This window comes from Rhinolophus sinicus, chromosome 7 (genome assembly GCF_057876585.1).
Source record: "Rhinolophus sinicus isolate RSI-liver-muscle chromosome 7, RSI-T2T, whole genome shotgun sequence".
Lineage (NCBI taxonomy): Eukaryota > Metazoa > Chordata > Mammalia > Chiroptera > Rhinolophidae > Rhinolophus > Rhinolophus sinicus.
The window spans coordinates 6,725,684-6,745,712 of NC_142507.1; the positions used below are offsets into that span (position 1 = coordinate 6,725,684).

The 20,029-nt window shown below is 44.2% G+C and overlaps 1 protein-coding gene and 1 long non-coding RNA gene across 6 annotated transcripts in view; one reads left to right on the forward strand and one right to left on the reverse strand.

Moving 5' to 3' along the window:
* ZFHX4 (zinc finger homeobox 4) overlaps nt 1-17,674 on the reverse strand; it is a 182,144-nt gene extending 164,470 nt beyond the window's left edge. For 2 of the 4 annotated variants that reach the window (XM_088799364.1, XM_088799362.1), the window contains exon 1: nt 11,271-11,663. The gene's annotated coding sequence lies outside the window, so the exon portion shown is untranslated. Of the gene's footprint in view, nt 1-8,969; nt 9,204-11,270; nt 11,664-17,260 lie in introns of those variants that run through there. The other 2 variants (XM_088799363.1, XM_074319320.2) reach the window with 2 other exon arrangements.
* LOC141568700 (uncharacterized) overlaps nt 9,605-20,029 on the forward strand; it is a 37,082-nt gene continuing 26,657 nt past the window's right edge. Inside the window, exon 1 of one of the 2 annotated variants that reach the window (XR_016021686.1) lies at nt 9,605-9,859. This is a non-coding gene — a long non-coding RNA (uncharacterized LOC141568700). The remainder of the gene's footprint in view (nt 9,860-20,029) is intronic. The other variant, XR_012491926.2, reaches the window with a different exon arrangement.

Sequence of the window (20,029 nt, forward strand, 5' to 3'; positions counted from 1 at the left end):
TGTTTTTAAGAAAAACTTTAACGAAGATATGTGTACCAAACATATAGAAAAACACAGCAAAAAAATCAAACTCCAAGCTGGGAAATTACAATCTAAATACACTTATATTTCCTATAAAAATATAAACAATAGCTTAGATGTGCACCACAGTGGGAAATTATTATGAATTAAAATTCAAAAAGAAAAACCATAATAGAAATCAATTTTAGTTTAGATGGTCCCAAATTGTTATTTATAAATATATCAACGTTTATAGTGAATTATCATCTTTTAACATGGGTAGTCCTCCACTGAATAGTACATAAATGTACTATTGGTGCAAAAGTAATTGCGGTTTTTGCAATTATTTTTAACCTTTTAAACCGCCATTACTTTTGTACCAACCTGAAAAGATAAAGGACCATGATCTCCTCCAACACAGAAGCCAGGAAGAGACTATTAACTTGGCTATAAAATCCCCCAAGAAAATTGAAGGGTTTTATAATATTGCTGGATTATTAACAATTGAATCTCTTCTCTAGGTTGGTACACATTTTGATGTACAGGGTACAATGTAAGAGTATCTGTATTCCTTTCGTGGCATATCAAAATATCATAACACCAAGTATATAGAAAGGTATTTCTATGGCATCTAATCCAGTCTGGGGAAATCCTCTAATTCAAAGGCTTTCAAGCAGCCTGGGTCAACGTCAAGACTGAAATAAGCTTTGTGGTCTCTTCTATTACTATATATAATGGACAGCCAGGAATCTTGAGTTCATGTGGATACACTGAGGTCTGAATTATTTAAAAACTGTTTCAGTTCTAATTTTCTTCTTAGAAAAGGACCCAGAAATGCATTAAATGTCTAGAAGCTCCTCAGAACCAAGGAGCGTGTAATGATGGAATGTCAGAGAATGGGGTGAAGGGCTGTCCACCCACAAAACATCTAGGTGTCAGTCATGAGAAAATATGGGAAGAAGGGTACCATCTATCCCCCCACCTCTCAGACACACCCATTGCCTAATTTCTAGTGCCTTCCCTGGGGCAGAGGGGAGAGGGGCACCTCTACTCAAAAGATTCATGCAAGTGTGCTTTATCAACTGCTCTTTACTTGAGCATTACATTAAAACCAGCGACTGAAAATAAACAGAAAGGGAACATAGGGTCGCAGGCCCTGTCACATTCACTTAGTTTAATCTTCACGACACTTCACTCTTAGGTAAGTTCTACAACAGCTCCGAGGAAAAGTTGAGGAACTGAGGAAACTGAGGCTCAGAAAGAAAGATGAAATAACTTGGATAAGCTCATCCATGACAGGACGTTAACCCAGGTGTCTCAGAGAACCACCACAATTTCTGTTGGTCACTGTGTTGTCAACAAATGGAGTAGATTTTCAGATATCTACAACTCAAGTTAAAAGAAACGAACGGAAAAAGGAATCCAAAGTAAACAGAATGAAAAGAATGTCTGGTTTTAACTAAGTGTCATCCTGTCTATACACTCTGCTGCCTCTGGAACACCACACCGTTCTCTTTGTTTGCTTGCTTTATGCAGAATAGAAACTGTTTCTCTTAACACCATGTTGGTGATTATTAAGGATACATTTTAAGTCACTGAGATCATTAGTACTCATGAATCACAGACTCTTCTTGACCACTCAGAGCCCCGAGTCTAACTTCCTACTTAAGCAAAACTATGTTTTCAGGCACAGTGATAAGAAGCCATCCAGATGCTACGTGTCTCCTTATAGTCACAGAGAAACGCCTCTCTCACAGGAGACAGTGCTGGATCCCCACGGAGCTTCTCCTTTTCCTCTCTTCACTGTTTCCTCCACCTTCACATTCAGTCAAACCCCTTTCCAAGCAGCCCTAATAGCTGTGGGTACCATTGGTCCCTACAGTTGGGATATATGACTTCTTGTCCTGATGTTTCCCTACCTTGCTGGGTGACTCAACGATTACATCTGAATTCCGGAGCCCATATTTGAAAATGAGCTCATTGAACTGAATAAGTCTAAGGCAGTTTTCAGCTTTAGTATTTTGCGAGTTTCCAGTTGCCTTACCATCCGACCTGCTCTTCTGTGAAGCTCTTGTTAGCCAGTCCTTAGAAAAATGAAAGAAATTTAGTCTACAGGAGAAAATGTCACAAGCTACTCCTATGAATGCATCTAAAAAGTGAGACACTAACATGGAGAGAGGGTAGACGTGTGTGTGTCTGTGTGTGGGTGTGTGTACACACTTGTGCTTTGCATCTACTGAACCAAAAACTTTGACTCATTCTTAATTAATTAGGGGGCTCAGAAAATTTTAAGTATTAATTGCCTCATTCCTAAATATATGGGGAAAAGGCCTAAAAGAACCGTATTTTAGAGAATCCACGTGAAGAGCCTTTCAGGTTTCGTGAAGGTACTTTGGGAAATGAACGGGCTTCTTCAGTTTCTGAAGAGCAGGCACCTTTTAAGATTCTCCATAAACTTCCCTGTTACGGAGTTTTGTTTTGTTGTTCGCCGCACGACCAGGTGGCATATACTAGCACATACGTTTCTGTATTTTAACATTGTTTGAGCTATGGATTTCCTTTCTTCTTTACAGTGAAGGAAAAGAATTTTATGGACAGTTATAAAATGCATATTTTAACCCAAAAGTCAATTTCCCCTGGTTAAAATGATTTAGATCTGAGTAAATACTTGCAGAACACTTTCTGTTTTTTACAGCTAGAACACAATGGAACCTATAAACTTTGTCTTTAGAGGTGCACTAATGGGTACCGTTCAGAAATTACCAACTGGCCCCTGTCCTACGCACAGGATGAGCAAACATAAGAAATGATCAATCATCTAAACATAGGAAGCTAGTGCATGAACCCCTGACCTGGATGACTAAAACACCTACTCAGGACACTTGTCTTGGACCATCAGGCCAAGATGACATATTAACCAAATCAAGCTGCTCAAATTCTTAAATTTTATTTATTTATTTTTTAATCTCTCGGATGTTCAAATGGCTAATTGCGTCAGAGACGAGCTGCTTACAAAAGATGGCTTTCGGGTCCCAGTGATTTTGAAGTTGTTTCTTCTGCAATCACTGTTTTTGCATATATTCAAAAGTGCCTGGAGATGGCAAAAATTGTATTTTCTTCACAAAACCTTTCAAAGAAAAGGGAAGTGGAGAGCAGCCATTCCTGGATACAGGATTGTATGTCAAATGTGAAACCATACCAAACTTTCAAGGCAACTTGTGAACCCCTGACACTAGGGAATTAACAGAACATCAAATCCAGCAAGATCACAAGGGGTACAATCCTTATGCAAGAAAATAATGCCATTGAGCCCTCATTAAAAGACCATTTTGTCCTTAGCCATCAAAGGCTGTGCGCACACTAAGATCTTGGTTATATCATCAGGGATAACTAAAACAAGTGCCAAGAGAAATTGTGCACTTAGTTCTCACATGTGTCCATCTGTTCACATATAAACATATATTCTGCTTTCTGTCTGATTCCTAAAATCTTGATATCAGAATACCCTGGGCTTTTGCCCATTTCCTAAGAATGCAGACATCACATAAGCTACTATTAACCCATGTGTGATCCACTTCCATGGTGGCTGGAAAGCTGCCAAGCACAACACATGGTGCTTGCTTAACAATGTCTTAAAATATAAATGAATTTATTTTTTAAATTAACACATTTTTCTTATGGAAATACCTTAATAAGCCCTTCTGCGTGTAAAAAAAAAAAAAAAAAAAAAAGCCTCCATGTGGATTTTTTTGTTCTTTTAAGACTTTTTGCAAGCATATCATAAAGTTAACCATAAAAGTTTCTGAAACAATCCAGAATTTCTTGACAAATTTTTAAAAGGACTCTAGTAAAGAATTTTGGTGACTTTATATAACAAAGATCAAACGCTTTTCCTTTACAATATTTTGTCCGCAAGAGGCAAAACACTTCTGATTTCCCAAGTTTCCAGGTAACCATCTTAATAGCACCACAGCCACTGAAGAGCTTAAATGATGAGGCAAACCGAAGTTCTACAACCTAGCAACAAAACAAGTTAGGTTCCTATCTGGAGGAATCCTTCAATCCAGATCTGGGGCAGCCTTTTAAATGCCTCATTTGTGGTGACTCGAAATTGGAAAGAGCTTGTTTAAAATGTATGCATATAAATAATTACCCGCACTGCATTTGATTTACATATGGGGAAAAGAACCAGTGCCCACCTTGGGAAGTGTCTTAACACTTATAGTATTTTAATGGCCCCAAATTAGGGCTGAAGAAATATCACTGAGAACACCAGTTACAGAGAGAACCCTACTGCAAATGTTTCCAAGAGTGAACGTACAGTACGTGGCCACCTTTTAAAAGAATTATCTCTAAATGAAATACACAGTACACCTACAGAGCCACATGCGATGAATGAAATCCTAAGAAAATAACCCTGTGTCCTCTTCTGCTCTCTCCTCCCAGCCACAAAAGCTGCTAGGCCGCTTACAACAGTGCACATTGCCCAAAGTCAGAATACACAACTCTTTCCTGAGTGAAGTGTTCCACCAACTGAGACAGCTGTTCATAGCCAACGATGGAGGGGAATGAAAAAGCACCATCTATTCCATCATCAACTAAATTAAATATCCACACCATACTATTGACCTTTTCCGAAATCACCGTTTTTGCCAGCAAAGTAATATGAACTGTGTTACATGCCCAACAGCCAATATTTGGCCAGCCTAGCATGTTTCTGAAAACTCTTCAACATACAAACCTCTGTTTATCACCCTCTAGCTGCACTGTTGTCATACATATGACTTCCCAGTGATGATGGAAACTCGGGGCATCTTATAAAGTTGCTGAAATCTGACCCCCTGCTTGTTTTCTCAAGTCTTGGACAAACATAACTTTAGAGGGAGTAGAGCATAGGCCTAAAGAAAGAGGAGCCTGCATTTTCATCTCCCTTTCATCTGAGTCATTCAGTCAGCCATTCAGGACCCTATTCAACGGAGCTTTTCATTATGCAAAAAAATGCTAATCCTTTTCCGATGCTTTCACACTTGTACAAACCCCCATTCCTTCAACTGAAAAGCAATTATATCAGTTTACCTTTCTGTCAAAAACAGGATTAATATTCCAATAACAGAATCTCCTTTCTTTCCCTATCTTTTGGCTTTAGGAAACGGGAGATTATTAGTAGAGGCATTGTTAGGAAAGAATACATTATTTTAAATATGATTCTGTTGACCAATAGGTGGAAAAAGGAGAATGATCAGAAGAGGAGAGAGTCCTTCAGTTACTGCAGAAACTCTTTTCTGTGACAGGACTAACCTTCCCCTTGCAGATGCCCAAAGAGAGTGAGAGTCACTCTGGCCTATTAATCAGAAACAAATTATGAAAGAATGTCGCTGGACTGGTTGACACGATCCCGTCTTGGGAGACTCAGGAACAGCCTCGTAACAATGCCCTCTTCATGGGTAATGAACAGCCATGACAAATGGGCCAGAGAAACTATTTATTTGCATATGCAAATTTCCACACAAGGGAGACATGTACAAACAAGTGTCATTGTAAGGTGGATTAGGCAAACAACGCTTTCTTTTTAGGACATTCTGCAGCCCAGAACATTAGTCAGCACAATTAAACCAGTCGCCATGGAGACTAATGAAATTTCACCATGGTATGAGTTAAATTAGATAGCTAGTTACGTGTTTCCACAATCCAACTTAAAATCCATTATTGTTTCAGAACAATACAGCAATTGTGTCTAGCTGATCTTTGCCAGCTCAACAAGCTCCTAAGTTGACAATTTGCATATGTTAATATAATTAAGCACTAATTACATGAAACTTGTACATATTCACAGGCACTTTCCTTGGGCTCTTTTCAGTTTGAACCTTGGCCAAGTCTTTAACCCTTAGAATGGTCTTAGAGGAAAAAGGAAAAAAAAAAAGAAAAAAAAAAAACTCAGCCTGTGGGTACAGCCCCAAGGCAACGCAGAGAGGCTCCTCATTTATAAGCACAAAGCTTAACCTGGATTCTCCTATTTCCAGCAACAATGACAGAAAATATTTGGTGCGTGTGCTAGGGACCAGGAATAAGGGAAAAGGCGGGGGTGGGGGTGGGAGGGCTGGATTAGTCTTTAAAGACTCATAACCAGTATCTTCTCAGAGTCAAGCAATGACATTTCAAGAAAATGTTAAGAAAAAATTTGCTCTCACTGACATTGTCGAACCTTGGGAGATGAAAATGGTTTGACAACAACAAAAATAGCAAGTAGGAAAGGAAAAAGGAGCCAGCAGCACCTAATGAGCTTTACATAAATATATGCAGAGGCAATTAAGCAATGTTAATTACTATGACAGCAGTTAATTGAATATAATTAGATATTTTAAGCCACTGAATAAAGCATAGTTAAGATTAATTTTATTGAGATTAATTGTAAATAAGGATAGATTAACTCTGTGTTTTGACAGGCATAAAAAGTAGTTGTGCAAATTAAGCAGGAGCAGGACCACCAGTCCAAAAATCATATATTATTTTAATGTCACACCTCAGAATCATCTCCTCAATAAACATGACTTTTCAAACCCAAACAGACAGGAATCTTGAAGAAAAACAAACAGCTTGCAGAGATTAAAGAGCCTTTTGTCCTTTTTCATGTGCATTTCTTTTAACAGACTAAATTAAGCGAGTCTGGTGTACGTTTTTTAGGAAGGAACATTTCACACTGAATGGAAAAAATGTTCTATCACATATGAAATTCGTGCAGCTGTGCGGAACTTGGTCCAGATGGTTTTAGACTATAAAACACCACCAAATGATAGACAGTAGGCCTTCCCAAGATTATATGATAAAGTCACCATCTTTTATTTTGACCTCCCAAATTTCTGCTTTGTTTCATTTCCAAACAAGTCACATATTTTCTTTTCCAGTCGTGTTTCTCCAAGAGGGTTAAAAGAAATATTGTGCCTACTGAGTGCTAGAAATACATGTAGGAGTTGGAGAAGGCCTCCTTTCACAGATATCAGCTAAATCATTCAGCCACAAAATGCAATGATAGTTATGACAACAACGTATGCAGATGACAACACTTGATTAGGACTCTTACAAACAATGGTGTCTAGAAATATTTCTTAGGAAAATGCTACTAAATGAAAGCCCCTCCCAAATACTTTCACACCAAGCTAATTCGTGCCTAGTCTTTAAGAAAATTAACATAGTCCTCAAGAATGCTGAACAAATCACTAATAAGAAAGGCACTTCAATTGATTTTGAAATAACTCAATAGGTGATTAACATAATATTTTTAAAGCAGCAGCATGTATATGTGTGTGTGTGTGTGTGTGTGTGTGTGTGTGTAACAGAAGCATATATATTATATTTCCAATACCTCTGAGCTCTTAATTGAACAAGGGCTTTCTGCTACTGAGCCTGCCTCTATGCTGCCTCACAACTTGTTTAGGGTGCCCTTCGTCTTTATAACGAAAATCCTAAAATTGTCTGGGAAACAAGACTACGACAAGCCATTCTGCAGTGAAAGATTTTAAATCATCCAGCCTCTTCTAATAGACTTGAGACTTATTGAGGTAGAAACCATAAAAAATGAAGAAGGGAAATTTAATCCCTGAAATATTGATTTGCACATTAATATCATATAGGCAGAGGGCAATTTGGCTTCGTGGAGATGACACATTGTCGACCCTTGGTAAGGCAGAGCCAATCTAACTGCTGAACATGTCTGAATCTCAAGAGTTATTAAGGGCTCTCTTCTTGCCTTTATGACTTTTCTTCAGCCTACCAATGCAATCTTAAATGTATTATCTTTAAGAAATAATTGTAAAACCTCAGGGGTTTTCCAGTTAATGGAAGGGAGGCCAAACCACATCAGATTCTGAAATGCAACATTAAACCCTTGCAATCAACAAAACCACCTCAATTCCCATCCATCCAGTGCAGGATCTAATATTGTTATTAAAGATAATCAAATTTCATTGTGTAAATTTAGGCTCATGGTCAGAATGGAAGCAGTAAATTCTGCAATATTAAACAGCGATTTTCTCAGCCTCCTTTCTGGTTTCCTTGCTGGTGCAGCATCTTTTCAAATAATCCAACTAGCTCAAAATGAATGAACAGATTGGGGCTCATCTACTAAAAACTGCAAAAGATGACAATAGAGCTGAACAGGTTTTCTTCATTTTTAACTTCAAGTAGCAACTTTCACTTCCTAGACCCAGAACCCACTCTCCCTGTCTAACCCCACAGTTGGTGCTATGGCTTTGACTTACACAGCTGGTTTACGTGACCTTTCTTTGTTCCTTAGGTACATTTCACTTTTTTCAGATTTATGGTATTTCCCCCATATTTCATTGACTGTATCTTCATTGCCATAAAAATGAAAACACTTCAATATCAGCTTACTTTTTTCAATCTAAAAGCAACCAGCTACTGAGTAAGTACACAGTGATGCTCTCTCCCCAGTTTATGCCATAAATATTAAAACCGTTTCTTCTTTAAATAACTGTATAAACCTTATGATCCCCCCACTGAAGCCAGGTGCAAGAGGTTAAAACAGCTGGCTAGCCATCTTTTACTTTTGTGTGTCCTCCTGCTGACTGAAACCGCAAACGTTGAAAACTATCAAATATTCCCTGAAGGATGTTTCTAAGAAGAGGAAGGAAAAAAGAAAACCTTCATTTTCTTTAATATGCTCCTCTGTGGAGATAAAAAACAAAAACCAAAAACAAACAAAAAAAAAAACAAAAAAACTCTAAAACACAATCAGTCACAGAGGTAGTGAAAGAATCGCGAATATCTCTCGTCTGTTGTATTCCAAGCATCATTTCCAACAACTTCTATGCACAATTGTTTTGATTCTTCAGTTAGAAAAAAGAAAAGAGGGGGAAAAAGAAAGAAAGAAAGAAAGTCTGAGCTCACTCTGTCAGTTTTGCCAGTAAATATAAAGTAAAACAAGTGTTGATGGCACCGAGAGTGTTACATACCCGGGCTGTGTTTTTGCATTGCTCTCAATGGAAGCGATCGATGCCCGTGTCACTGTCGCGTCCCAATCGCAGCCAAGTCTCAGCCTTAATCTAAGCAACACCCGAAAAGGCAGCGGCAGCCGCAGCCTCTCCCTGACTCTTCCATCCATCCACCCAACTAAAAATATAATACTACATATGAGCTTTAAGCACTCCACGTTTATAGGGATCAAGCCACTGAAAATCCAGGAGAACACAATAAAAAAAAAAAAAAAAAAACCCTCCTTCTGTCTCTTGTCTCTCTCTCCTCCCTCTCTCTTCCTCTCTCCTCTCTCCTCTCTCTGTCTCTCCTTTTGCCATCTACATGATCCTTGATTAAACATGGAACAGAGTTAATAAAAAAGGGGGGGGTAAGGACTCAAGGAGAGGAAATGCAACTGTCAGAAATCGGGACCGCCAGATTTCCTGGTAAACCTGCCTCTGTCTGAATCAGTGTCAATCCACCATCTTCCGCCAGTGAACTTGTCTTTGGGTTTTTGTTTGGTTTGGGGGGTTGTTGTTGTTGTGTGTGTGCTTTTTTTTTTTTTTTTTTTTGGAATGGGGGAGGGGAAAGTCAAGGTGGGGGCCGGCGGTGGGGGGAGCAGGGAGAATGTGTGTGTGAGTCTGTGAGTGTGTGTTGAGTGTGAGTGTGTGTATGTATGTGTGTGCAGGGGTCGGCGTGGGGGGGGGGGTCCGTGTTTGCGATCTGAACCTTTGGTACCTACAAGGAGGGTGTCTCACCGAACGGTAGCTAAGACCTCACCAGAACCGCGCGGAAGTGCGGAGTCGCGGCCAAAGGAACCCGCCGGAGCCTGGTCTCCGAGCCGGACCCCAGCCCGAGCGCCGACGGGAGCCCCCCGCCCGGATCGCAGGTAACAAAGAAATGCAAACCAGTGCACTGTCTTCTGGGGGAAGGGTGCAGGATGGGGAGCCCTCTGTAACTCGGCCATCGGTGGAGAAACTTCATACAATCCATGAGAAATTTTATTATTATTTTTTTTCCGATAGAAGAGAGCAGAAAGAATGGGGGAGGGGGAGTGAGATAGAAGTAGAAGGAAGGCGAGACCCGACGCATTCCAGCCCCTCTGCCCTGAGCGGCTGCCGGCCGGAAGGCGCACTTGATGCCGGAGACGCGAAGGAGGTGAAGTTCGTGTGTGAACCTGGAACCCCTTTGGGGGGGCCGGGGAATAAACCAATTCTCACAGCCGGCCACAGCACCCCCATACACACACACACACACACACACACACACACACACACACACACCTTGCCCTTTGCCAAAAAGAAAGGAAAAGATTCTGGACCCCGAGCCGCGGGTATCTATGCTCTGGTGTAACGCGCACCCCGCAGCCAAAGCGCCCGAGAACGGCGGCCGCCTCCCGGGTGGGTCCCTGGCCCCGAGGCCCGGCGATCCCGCCTCCTAACGGACCTGCCTTCGCTGCGCCGGCGCCCGAGTCCGCCCGCCCTCGCGGAGCAGCCCTGGGCCATGCCCGCCGCCGCCGCTCGGCGCGCGGGTGTCTTACCTGCAGCCCCAGCCCCAGCCCGCGGCCCCGGCCTCCCCGAGCCCCTGCCCAAGGCGCGCGGACCCCAGGCCTCCGCGGGTGCCGGCTCTAGGCGCCCTTCGGGGCACTTGAGAAGGGATGGGGGGTGGTAAGAGGAGGAAGAAATCCAGACTGAAAGGGGGGGGGGTGTAAAGCTGAGCGCGGGGGGTTCCGACCCCAATGACCAAAGTCCAAACTTTCGGAGGACGGGTGCGCAGGAAGGGTCATCTCGACCCCCGCGTGGGGCGCGGGGCGAGCGGGGACCCCTGGCAGTGCCCGCGCCGCCGAGAGCTGACAGCCTCCGCGCGCCACCAGAAAGCTCGGGCTCGCGGTGCAGACAGAACCCGAAAAGACAGGAAAAAGGAGAGCAAGCTGCTCGGCCAAACGTGGGGGATCCGCCACTTCATCCAAAAGTTAAATCCCGGAAAACGCAGCCCCCCAAAGAAAGTGGGAAATCAGGCCCCTCCGTGCCCCCTCCCTCCCTCCGTGGAGCAAATCCTCGAGCCAAAAAAAGGGGGAAAGAGATAGAAAGGGGGGCAGAGCGGAAGAGATGGTCCGGATGAGGGGACGTGTGCGAGAGCGAGCGGGAGCGAGCGAGCCGGGGGCAGAGAGGGAGAGAGGCGGAGAGGGAGAGAGAGGGAGCGAAATATCAAAGATTGTGCAAGATCAGGCTGGAAAGATAATCGATACTCGACCTAAATTTAACACAAACTACTCAATAAAAGTTAAAGAAAAAACTTACTTTCCATTTCCCCTGCAGTTCCTACTCGATCTTCGCTTCTTTTTTGTTTTGCTTTTATTTTACTTACAGCTGATCACATCCAAGTAAAACGAGAGGGTTCATTAAAAAAAAAATAAAAAAAAATAAAAAAATAATCCTCGAACTTTATTGGGTGAAAATAAAAACGCTGGAGCAGAAAGTGGGGGGCATGGAGCGGTCCTCTGGGGTCCGGGAGGAGTTAAAGCATGTGCCGACCGCGGTCTCGCTGTTTGGTTGTGAAGGGGTTGGGAAAAGGAGGAAAGGAAATGAAAATCCGATATGTCTTTATTCTGCTAATTATTATCGTTTTAGCCCTGTTTAAAAAAATGGCTGATTAAGTTGAGTGCGCATGTCTTTGTGTGTCTATTCCCGATATGCACTCTGGGAATGAGCGAGGAGAGCGAGGGAGAGGGAGAGGGAGAGGGGGGAGAGAGAGGTGTAATTAGTGAGGTGATCAACATTCCCCAGACTGCAAATGACGCGCAGCCCGGACTAGCAGCAGCCCGGAGCCTCGCAGCTTCCAGGGCTCGGAGCGCTGCGGCGGGAGCCCGGGACGCGGCGACCGCGGAGAGGGCAGGAATGGGGACCTCAGGGCTCGCACCCCACGCGCCCCTGCGCGCCGGACTCCCAAACTTCATTACACACACACACACACACACACACACACACACACACACACACACCAAGGGGGGGGGGATCAAACCTAAATACCGTCCAAGCAGTGTGCCCTTTCGATTTTTTATTTTATTTTAATGAGGCAAAGTCATTATTATCGGACCAGAGATTTGTTTACTAGGGAGCTTTAAGCAGAAATGTGAGTTGGGGCGATGAAGAGGTTTGCTCTGCCTAGCGGATTCTTCTACATACAGGAACGCACTTTAATGGCGAAATGCGGGGGCCTGAGCAAATATGCAGATGTATGTAAATAAAGGGTGCCTGGCTGTGTGCAAAGACCGCTCTGCCCAGCCTATTTCACAGGAGGAATTGCACTCTGCAACTGTAGGACTCTATTTAAACACGTATCTTTCGCTTGTACACGCAAGAGAGAAAACCCAGGGCAGGGAAGATGGAAGAAGAGGATAGTTTAGTCAAAGTAAACTTTCTAATGAGAAGAAGTGATGGGTGCAAGGGTGGTAGTGGAGATAGGGTTCTAGACTTTACGTAATATTTTTGAATATTTTATCAGCGTTGCCTAAGTTCAATGTAATAGCTTTAAGAAGACTTGGGAAAAAAAAAAAAAAAAAAACCTTTCATCTTGCCAGACTGTTGAATTATCTTTCTTGAAGCACATTATGATGAATTTTAAAACCCCACTACAGATCTCATTAGAATGAAATATACTTGGTATTTTCTGGTGCAAAATTTAAGGTGGCTGATTCTCATTTGAAAATCTAATTATCTTTTTCCAATATTACAGATGTGAATATGAGTGACACTTTCATTAAAAGATAATTAACTAAAACTAGGAATAGACATACTTTTAAATACCCCCTACTGAATATGGAAGATATATATATATATATATATATATATATATATATATATATATATGCACATTGCTACTCAGATAGCATCTTGAAACACTGCTACACCACAGATCCCAAGGAGATACCATCTATGCAATATTTCAAAAATAGGAATTCTACAGAGAAGGTGAGAGTAACAAATCAAGCAAGCTAAAAACAGGAAATACTTGCAATGTCCAGCTTCCTGGACAGGTGAGGTGTCAGCTGCTTTTGAGTTGACAGGCCCTTGAAGTTCTGATTTGCCAGGATCTGCCTCAAAACCTTGTCTTAGGCCTTCCACACCAAACCTACCAGATACCACCAGAAGGGTTGTTCTCGCAGGCAGTGGGGAACAACGGAGGCTTGCAAACGTGCATCTTACTGGCCTGAAACCTTGCCTTATCAGGGAACATTTGGAGAATCCTAGGACTGATGCAAACGGGACTGAAAACCCAAGAAAACACCTGGGAGGATAAAAGCTGAGTCCTGGAAAGAGCAGTCCCAGGCCCAGATCAGGAAAGCTGGTTGCCCACGAGCACCTGGCTGAGGTTCCAATGAAAGTCCAGAGGCGTGGAGTGGAGAATACAACCTAGATCTGGTCTTTATTAAGAGAAAAAAAAGCAGTTCAGCACCTTCGGACCCGAGTCAGTGCACGTCCGACTGCATTAGAAACCAGGGCTACTAAACGTTAGCAGAAAGGAAATTATCTTTCTCTCGAAAGACTCCATTCCATTTCAAACTTGTTTCCGAAGAAATCTGCTCAGACTGGACAGCTTTCTAAGATTTTTAAGTTACCTTGTTTACAGCCCCACTTTTACACGGCAACTGTATCAATGTGTGTTGTGGTGTCTGATTGCATCTCAGCGGGCTTTATCCATGTGCCTTCAGAAACGTACATGCCCACGAGGGTAAAATTTAAATTCTCTGTACCTCGCAAGTGAAGAAGGTGTTTATGTAGCGTTACTGTTTACCGAAAAACACCCCAGAGAGCAAAAATTCTGGCTTTCAAAAAACTATTTGAGGTGTGCGTACAGGGAAGAGGGTGGGGGCTTTTAAAGAGACGGAGGGGAAATGAAGGCAGAGAAACTTTCAGGTTCAAATCAGAAAAGATCAAGCCCTTTTGGGGGAGAGGGCTCCACGTACAAGCTCCCTGATGGAAAAACCATTTCCTGAGGTTTTAGACGGGTAAATGCGTGTGATGAAGGAAACACCTGAGAACAATAAGTCTGTTTCAGGCTCAGGTGAAGAAAGGGGTCTATTTCTGGCAGGGAAGAAGAGGGAAACGATGATTATTTCGTTTTCAAGTTCGCCTTTATTTCTTTTGCCTTTTTCTCCCTGAAACATCATCAATAACATTAATGTCATTAATATCAAACACCAAACGTCAAATCAGGAAAACCGTTTAAAAAATTTGGTGGCTATTTCTCCTCTACGCCCCCACCCCCACCCCTTTACTTGGAAAATGCAGCCGTGTGTGTGGTGGTGGTGGTGGGGGGGGGGGTGCAGCGGTTATTGAATTCTAAGTAAGAAAACAAAAGGAAGGAGGATTTGTAAGAGGGGCGCCCACTTTTGCAATCCCTTCTGCTAGCGAGTATTCCCCTCCTAGGGTGCGTTTGTTTTCTTTTTAATCACCTCTTTCTCGTCCTCTTTCACCTCTTTCCTAAGAAGAGAAGCTGGGGTGAGGGTCGGGGGTTAATGGGCTGAGCGGAAGGGGCAGAGAGGGACCAGCCCCGAGTCAAGAGTTTCCTCCAGGGCTCGGCCTGGGAGCGCGCCCGCGCTAGGAGCGGAGCGGGAGCCGCCGGGCGGCGCCGCGGGCAGGGGCGCGGCGAGGCGGGCGAGCTCGAGCCAGGCCCGCGGGCGGCTCCAGGGCACGGCGCGATCCGCCCGGCCCGACCCGGCTGCGCCGCGGCCCCTCGCTCCCTCCTTCTCTGCCCCTCGCTCGGGGAAACCCAGCTGCTCCTCCTGGGTCTCTGTGGACCCCTTGCCGTCAACCTTTGACCCTGTCCCCCTCCCCATTCCGCGGTCCCTAAACTCTGCGCGAACCCGCCGCCGCCCTCCCGGAACGATTGGCGGCGATTTCTTCTTTCCCAGTGAAACGAGCAGAGGCTTCCTTGCAGCACCGAGAACTTTCCCCAGACCCTCTTCAGGTCTGCCCCAGCCCAGCCGAGCCCACTCCGGGGCTCTCGGACCCTGCCCCGAGTGCCGAGGTAGGCGAGAACCCAAAAGGGATACCAGGTGGCTAGGTGTTGAGTGTTGGAAGTATGGAGTAATTAACATTGAGACAAAAGGCAATTTCCACTTCCAGACTTTTCCTCGGCGCATTTTATTTCCCAAATCTATGCCGCGGACACTCAGGGCTTTACCACCGGTTTGATGAGCCTTCAGCAGTCTGTTCCCCCTTCCCCCGCCCTCCCCGCCCCAATTCACTAATAAATACCCCAGCTCCCTCCCCCCGACGTCCCTCCAGCTGAAGACCAACCCAGCCGAAGGGGAAAAGGTTCCCAGTCTTTTGACCGCGCTTCCGGGGTCTATAGATGAGCTCAGTTTGAAACAAGGTATTACACGATTTCAGCGTTAGGAACTCTTTCTACCACCACAGACACTTTCAGATCCTTAGCCCCCCTCCTCCTACCCTCTTTATGTTGGGTCTTCTCCACCCGGGGGCTATTTAACAAAGGCAGTCTGTTAACTAACATTTTTGTTTAACTCAGCAGCTCCTTTCCAAAACACACTTAAACCTGATACCGATGCTGTCATTTTGTGTGAGTGGGAAGGTGAGAAGGTGGGGGGGATGTATGTGTGTAAGGGGGAGACGTGAGGCTGACGGTGAATCGGCAAGTGCAGGGCTTATTTGGGAAGGTGTCACACACACATTATATTTACAATGAAATAATTCAAGAAATAGTGTGGGAGAGCGCCAGATCTTATTACTATGAAAAAGGGTATACTTTCCCGAAACTAAGAAAAGGGGGAATTTAAAATATGCCTTAACATCCAGAATGGACACTCTCTTTGACGGCGAGAGTGAACTAGATGAAATGAAACTCAAAAAGGAGAGACATGTTTGAATGAGTAGGTATCTGTGTAGTATTTGTGGACAGTCAAACCCGCCGTTAGCTGACTCCCTCCCTTCCCCCAACCTAGCTCTATCTCCTTTGTGGTCATATATATACACACACACACACACACACACATATATATATCATAAAAATACCCCCCCTGCTGCTCCCCGGGTCTCTCTCTCTGTAATTTCACATCCCTGTAAATTTTTCTCTTCCTAAAGTACATTTGTTTGCTTTAACTTTACAGTAAATCTGTTTTACCTTTTTATTTCCTGGAGGTTTGACCTGTTTGTGTGTGTGTGTGTGTGTGTGTGTGTGTGTGTGTGTGTGTGTCGAGTCATTATGTAAAGTTAGATACAGGTAGGGGAGAGGGAGGAGTTCTAGAGGGTCTGAGGAGGGAAGAATTAGGGGAGGGCAGAAGGGAAAGGGGGTAGAGAGAAAGAGAACAGTCAGGCGCCCTCTGGCCTTTCAGAGGTCAGGGCTCAGACTGTGCTGTGACCTCCTTTCCCTGTAGGCAAGCAGCCCAGTGTTTATAAACAAAGTCAGGCAGGACTCTCCCCAAACAATAGTACTTTGCTAACTTCACAAGCACTTCCCCAGCTCAAATGCAAATTAATGAGGACTCCTTATCACCATTGCAACCCCCCCCCGCCCCCCCAAATACGCGTTCACACCATCCAAACCCAGGATCACAAACACACACTTGTCAAAATACAAGGAGATATTTCCAGCAAGAGTATCCAATGCAAATTTTGCATTCCATCTGGGGAAGAGCTCTAAGAGACAACGATGAAGATGGGAAAAGATAGATAAGTGGAGGAAAAAAAGGAAAAAAAAAAATAACTGGGATTTCATTGAATAAGAGATAAAGTTGCAATCTTATCAAACCTAAAACATCTATCTCTAGTCAATGAAATCGTATATAGACAATATAATAAACTCCAGCCACCGAACAGAATTATTTTAAAACAGGACAAATTCATCCAAACAGTCACGTTTCCAAAACAAAATTGCAGATCTTTGTAAATGGAGAAACATCATCACCTCTGCATGTAAATATAAGACACAAAAGCACCATTAAATCCCACAGCAAACAAACAGCCCATTTGATCTAAGTTACAAAATGTATAATTAAATCCATCTTTAATTACAAAAGGCAGCTTAGCAGAAACTAAATGAATCAAAGATTTTGAAACAAATGTTGTTTGTCAAGGGTACAGAAATGATACCTTTACATTACATCGTAACCAAAATTCCATCCCAGGAATAAATCACAAGATAGAGAGAGAGGAAAACAAGGTGAAAGAAAAAAAAAATTAAAAAAAGGAATTAAATGATTTTCAAACTTTTGCTTTAAAATGATTTTCAGTGAAAGTCTAAGAGAAAAAGGTGAAATAAAATATACCTCAGAGCAAAAAGATCATCTTCTTTTCTTCTTTGTCTATCAGTCCCCTGTTAAAGCATATGGAAAATGTTTTCAAAATGCCCAGATTTGGTACATTGTCATTGCAAAGAGAAGAGCGCAGTGATGCTGTTAGAGAAAATGGGAAATAAATTCAGGATTGGGTGCTGCCTCCTTCAATGCGGATTTATCTAAGTTTAATTTAATATTCCACAATCACTGGATGATCACATATAATTCACCAAGATTTTAAAGGGCTTTATTTAAATACCTCGAGCAACAAGAGAATGAAATTTAAACCATTGCAGCCATTGCTTATATTTTATATTTTCCTATTAGAAGAACTTTAAGTGGCAATTTCTAATAATAAAAGGAAAAACGATAAAGGTTTTGGTTTTTTTAAAAGGGGAGAATGTTCAAGGAAAGCATTAGCTTTATTAAAATCACTCTGAACGTAAAATCAAAAGGCACAAAATGGTTGTTTGTAAAACACTAAACCTTTAATCGATTTTATTGGCATTCCGATCGATTAGATAAACGGAAATCTATAGCAAACATCAAAGCCATTTAAAACATTTTCTCTATCTCATTTATAAACAAAACTTTTTCTTTTCAACAGAAAAAAATGATTATCAAACGACTAACAGGAAATTCTTCAGATATCAAATTACGATAATAAAATTATTTCCACATGGAAAGGGATAATGACGATGATGATAGTAATTACAATAATGAATAATTCAACAACCCTTTGACATGTATGGAAGAACCTGGAGCAGAAACTGCTCTTGGAGGGGGGCTACTTTAAAATAAATACTTTCTCTATTTTTAAAGGAAATATTTCTTAGAGACCACTCCAGGGGATTAGTTTAGGTGTGGCAGTCGGACTAGTGTTAATTTCCCTGCTGTCGCAAACCAGTCGATTTCTTCGCCGGCGTCTTCCTTCCAAATGGAGTTACTTCTTATCAGCAAAAATTAATATGCAAATGTCAGGGGGAGCTACCCGCTTTACAGACTTGTGTCTGGACCTGTCTTCCACTTACTCTAAAAGCTGATTCCCAAATTACAGAGGTGGGGGTTAGGGGGTGTCGAGGACTAGACTCCCCCAACCTGAATGTGATCACACGTTGAATCTTCTAAGTGAAGGAAAACAATTTATTTGGCACTGGGAAAAACTACTGTCCGGAGAAATGCAGCCATCTGAGCTCATGGTATTCTGGCAGCAGCAAAGGGACGTGTTGCTGCAACGGGCATTATGTTTATTTGTTAAAGAAAATCAGTGCAAAGTGGCTGGAAAGTAAGTTAGTGACGCGTGTGTTTGAGACTCGCGGTGGATCCGGCCGGCTGAACGAGCAGCCCCTCTTCTTGCCAGAAAAAGTCCCCGCGTCGCCCCGAGCCGCGCGGCACCTGGCGTCCAGCTCGGGGTGCTGCCCGCGCCGCCCGCGTCCCCTGCCTAAGTCGCTGCAGTCGCTGCCCCCGCTGTCCTCGGTGCCAGCAGTGGCTCCTGCCAGGGGCCTGTGCTTGCTTCCCACGCCCTCCCTCGGCAGCACACACCTTGTTCCTCCTCTTTTCTCACTGACTCTTGTCCTTTCCTCCTTCCTTTCCGTTACAGGGCTCAACTTCCTTACTTCTTTGCCCGAGATCGGAATCTCTAAGTCTTTTCGGGGACTCGCCGAACCTTGCCTGCCGGCCCCTCCCCCACGGCTCCCTCCCGCCTCTGCTGTAGCGCCCGGGTCCCCTTCCCGTCGCACTGCAGGCGTCTCCTCCAGACATTCCAGCGAGTTCTCAACCCACCAAAAGGCGCTCTTCCCGCCTCCCCCTGCTTGCCTTGGATTGGGAAGTGAGGGGGGGGGGGGTGGACTGCGAGTCGAACTCCCAGGGGTTTTATTCTATTCTTTTAACAGCTTTACTTTCCCTTTTCTTCTTTGCGTAACCTTCACCTACCTACTAATTTGTAACAGAAGCGGTTCCTAGGGCTGGGCGGCGCGCGCACCCTGCCCCTCCCGCCGCCCCGCCGCCTCCCACGCACCGATTTCCATTTACTCGGTTGCCGTCTAATTGCACTTTCTCTTCTCGGACTAAGTTCCTTTCCAGGGTTCCAAGAGCTCCGTGTAGCGCCTCTTTATCTGCCCAATTATTTTTCGTTGCCCCAAGGAAGGGTGGGGCGTGGGGGGAAAGTGTATCACCCACTCAAGTCCCTTTTCACGCCCTGGACTCCCGGTCCCACCACCCGCCCCGGCAACGTCTTGTGTGAGTAAGAACGAATTCGGGAAGCTGTCTCCTCTCAGGGCGAGCAGCGCGCTTAGGAGTTACTCCTGAGCGGGTGTCGCGCCCTCAGTGGCATCCTCTGGCTTCCAGCGGGCGGCATTTCCACTTTCCCCCTTCCTCTCCTCCCCTCACTGCCGCCCGGGCTTCGGGAGGGGAGCGCGGGCCAAAGACCTCGTCCTCTGGCCTCTTGTTTGTCGCTGCTGCAGCTGCCGCGGAAATTCGCTGCGGCCGCTGCCTCTTCCCGCTTTAATCCCAGACCTCCAGTCATTGGGCAGCTCCTCGGAGGCAAGAAGTCAACACCATGGCAACCCGACAAGCCTATCAAATCACCGGCTGGCGTGACAGCAGCAACACTGCAGGCAGGAGTGGGCTGGGCAGCAGAGCAGAGTGGCCACTAGGCTCAGGTACAGTCTGCCAGTGGCCAGCAGCTGTTAGCCTCCGCGGTCTGGCTACACACATGTGCACCACCCGTCACACCCCTACCCTAAGTCCCCCAGTAGGTCT